The sequence below is a fragment of the Rhinichthys klamathensis genome, unplaced genomic scaffold, assembly GCF_029890125.1.
Source record: "Rhinichthys klamathensis goyatoka isolate OS25496 unplaced genomic scaffold, OSU_Roscu_1.1 h1tg000161l_1, whole genome shotgun sequence".
Classification (NCBI taxonomy): Eukaryota; Metazoa; Chordata; class Actinopteri; order Cypriniformes; family Leuciscidae; genus Rhinichthys; species Rhinichthys klamathensis.
The window spans coordinates 1,796,724-1,800,371 of record NW_026606695.1 but is presented as its reverse complement, the minus strand read 5'-3'; the positions used below and the strand labels follow the sequence as shown (position 1 = coordinate 1,800,371).

Below are 3,648 nucleotides of genomic sequence, written 5' to 3'. Positions count from 1 at the left end.
GCACGCGAGAGAGAAAACATACGTGCGCAGATGTACAATATGTGCATACACACAGTCAGACACAGGCTCTCTCTCTCAAATATAATGATAATGATATATATATATATATATATATATATATATATAATTTTTTTAATTATTTGTTTTATTTTAGCATATCATTTATATCACAAAACTGTTTTGTGCATGTGCTACCGCTCTCGCGCGCTATTTCAGTCACAATACAGACAGAGACAGCAGACTACAACAAGCAAACCATGAGTCTGATAAAGCAAAAAATTACTTGGTAAGTTTTTTCTCTTACTGCTGTGCTGCCTGCTGATAGGGCCGCTGCGCCTACATGTATTTGTTTAATATGTCAAGCAATCATTAAATACAACATAGCATATTGCAAAAATGGTATTTGCTGTGAGAAACAGAATGGACCTCGGGTTCGGGCTTAATGTGTAAATGTAATTGTCGGGTCGGGTCGGGTCGGGTTAAATGATCGCGGGTACGGGCCGGGTTCGGGCTTCAGTTTAAAGCCCATGCAGACCTCTACTAAGCGCACTTCACTGCAGAAACAGGAGGGAGATCGCACTGAAGACGAGAGCGAAGAACGGTCCGGAGGATGAGAGAGAAGACCCACGCCTTAAAGGAAGCGAGATGTTACTAATGCTCTTTTACTTCAATTTCCATCCATCTTACATAACACTTACCACAAGAGAATATTCCTCACATATAATTCCCTCTGGCTACTGTTTACAGCAATCATCAAGACCGCCGATTAACTGGGGTACAGGAAGCAACACATTAACAGTAACATAGCGACCCACTATTACCCAAGGGGGTAATCCATCGACCGGAAGTTGAAGCCGGCCGGGTACCGCCATCTTGTAGCAGAACTTCACTTGCGTTAGCATTTCCATTGACTACCATTCATTTTGGCGTCACTTTGACAGCGAATAAATTTACATCTGAGTCGTTTAAAGACTCCATTTGTCCATTATTTATTTCTAAAGAAACACGACAATGTATAAATGGCTCCATTACCTTCTATGTTACATTATGGCCCCGTAGAAACAGTTTTAGTAAAAATAGGCTAACGATTGCGTCATAACCACTCGACTCTCTGTCGCGCTGTACAGAAATTACAGACAGGAGGAGAAGCTCGCAGGCAATCGGGGGGACGTCCCGTCAAGGGAGAAGCCCATAGATAATGAGTCCATAAAAGCAACGGAATACTTACTCCTGCTCACTCACGATAAAGGACTCTTTGCTCAAGTTCCCCGTCTCTGCAAGATTAACGTTGGCCATTTTCACGCACAGCTACTAGAAGATTCACGTCTGTCAGACAGGTTGCTCACGTCATCAAGCTTAGTTTGAGTCGGTCTGAGTCTGCGCGTCAGGAACGGAAGTGCTCAAAAATCGCTAAAAGTGGGCTTCAACTGTCTCAACTGAGTTCCAATGAGATCGCTCTGTCCATTTCTTTTACTGTCTATGCTATTACCGCACCCCAGTACTCAATACAGAGACAGAACATACCTGAAGGGTGAACAGACACACACTCTGAACTGATAACGTGCACCGTCGGAAAAGTGCTGATGGACAGCTACAATTTGAAGGGATGACAACACATCAGTCGTGTTCTAAACACCTGATTTAAACCAGACGCCATCAACACATACCTGAGACTCGAGTGAATGACGCACGCGGGGCGGAGCAAAGACGTGACGTATCTCCGGATACAGCCAACCCGCATTAAATAGATCATACTCTCCCCTGATAGGACGCCACAACTGTCAATCACTTAACTGATTATGTCACAGTAACATCCTACAAGGTAAAAAAAAAAAAAAAAGGATGACATCTAGTCGAGAAGACTAGTAATAATATTCACGTTAATCAGATATTGGTTGTGTAAGAGATCGTCCCTATACCCTCATATCAATATCATATTTATTTCTAGAACACAGTTCCAGTAGTGGGATTGAATGTGAGATTGAATAAGTGCACTCGTATAATAACGTCCACAATGGGGGACACCCAAATGGCTGTTCCCTCAAATAGTGCCCTATTTAAAGTCTCTTTGAAAAGTGTTTTGGCTTTTAGAATATGTTAGCCTTACTGTTATCTATAAGCTAGTGTACTCCAACACAATGACAAAATTCGCATTTGGAAGACCAAACCCAATGTTGAAAATAAAAATCAGGTTGATGTCAGAATCCAACATCAGATTGACGTTAATCTCCAATGTTGGACAGACGTTGTATTGTGGTTGAAAATAAAAATCGGGTTGACACCAGAAACGAAGATCAGCCGGGTTCTGACATCAACCCGACTTTAATTTTCAACCAAAATCCAACGTCTATCTGACGTCGGATGGTGACGTCATAACCCGACGTCGGGTTATGACGTCAGCATCCGACGTCAACCCGACTTTCATTTGCAACCAAAATCATCCCCTGACTGACGTTACTACTTTCTACTCAAGGACCTTGACATAAATATAGTGGAGTAAAAAGTATGATATTTGTCTTTCAAATGTAGTGAAGTTAAAGTAAAAAGTTTCCATAACAAAAAATAATACTCAAGTAAAGTACATATACTCAAAAAGTGTACTTAAGTACAGTACTCAAAAATGTACTTTGTTACGGTCCATCTCTGGTTTTGCCATATCAGTTTGAGCCCAATAATAACAGTAAAGAAGAACAAGCGGATCAACTCGAACCAAGACTTGTGCAGGAGTTTCACAGTGGGAATTTTTTGTTTTATACCTCTCTAGTGATTATAACGGTCATTTATAACATCTGACTTACATTGAACTGCATGGTTCAGAAAGCAGTCATTAGAAAAAATTGTGAGAAAACAAAGGTTGTGGTTGTAAACTGCTGAATAAAAGTGTTTAAATTAGTGCTGTCAATCGATTAAAAAAATTAACTAGATTAATAAAAAAAATCTGTGAATAATCGCAATCAAAAACACTTACGTTTTTATAATTGTTTTAATATATTTTAATATATTTTATAATGTAATACTTTCACAGTTAATCTCCAAATGAATGTAGAAACAACATAACAACAGTATATTTTAAATACTTGTTTAATGGCATATTTTTATGAATGAAGCCCCCCCCTATTATAAAAGCATAATAGGACCACTTTAAAAGTACTGCTCCACTGACAAGCTGTCGCTCCTCTAAAAGTGCAAATGCTGTCAGATCTTCCCTTGTATTGAACCCAGAACATCTATTTAAGTGAAAAACAATGCTGTAACAAAGACACTTGTGGGTCAGCAAAGTTTTGAAGTGAAAACCTGCTTTTTTCATTTTATTTGCTCTGGAACTGTTATGCTGGCATAATCATTTATGCTGATTTATAAACCTCCAATAGAAGTTTGGTCGCGTCCATACTTGATTTTTTGTTAATCATGCATGTCACAACTGATTGTTGTTTAAACAGTCTTCTAGGTTTTATTAGAGAGATTAATTTACAAATCCTCCATCGTAAAACAGGACCTGTTTGGGAGTGCACGCATCAGCAGAGTCATGATGGATGTGAGTAAGAGCCAAGCGCTAATCGATTTAAACTTCAGTCCTTTCATTCATACAGCACTCATTATCAGTCAGGCCATTCCCATAATGCATTACTCTTCAAGGATGATCTGGCA

General features: G+C 39.4%; 1 long non-coding RNA gene across 1 annotated transcript; it reads right to left on the bottom strand.

Annotated features, from left to right (window-relative positions):
• Nucleotides 1–561: 561 nt before the first annotated feature.
• On the bottom strand, nucleotides 562–1,801 carry LOC130091160 (uncharacterized). Its single transcript, XR_008807779.1, has 3 exons — nucleotides 1,525–1,801; nucleotides 699–770; nucleotides 562–630 (listed from the first exon to the last, which is right to left on the bottom strand). It is a non-coding gene; the product is annotated as an uncharacterized LOC130091160 (long non-coding RNA).
• Nucleotides 1,802–3,648: the final 1,847 nt, after the last annotated feature.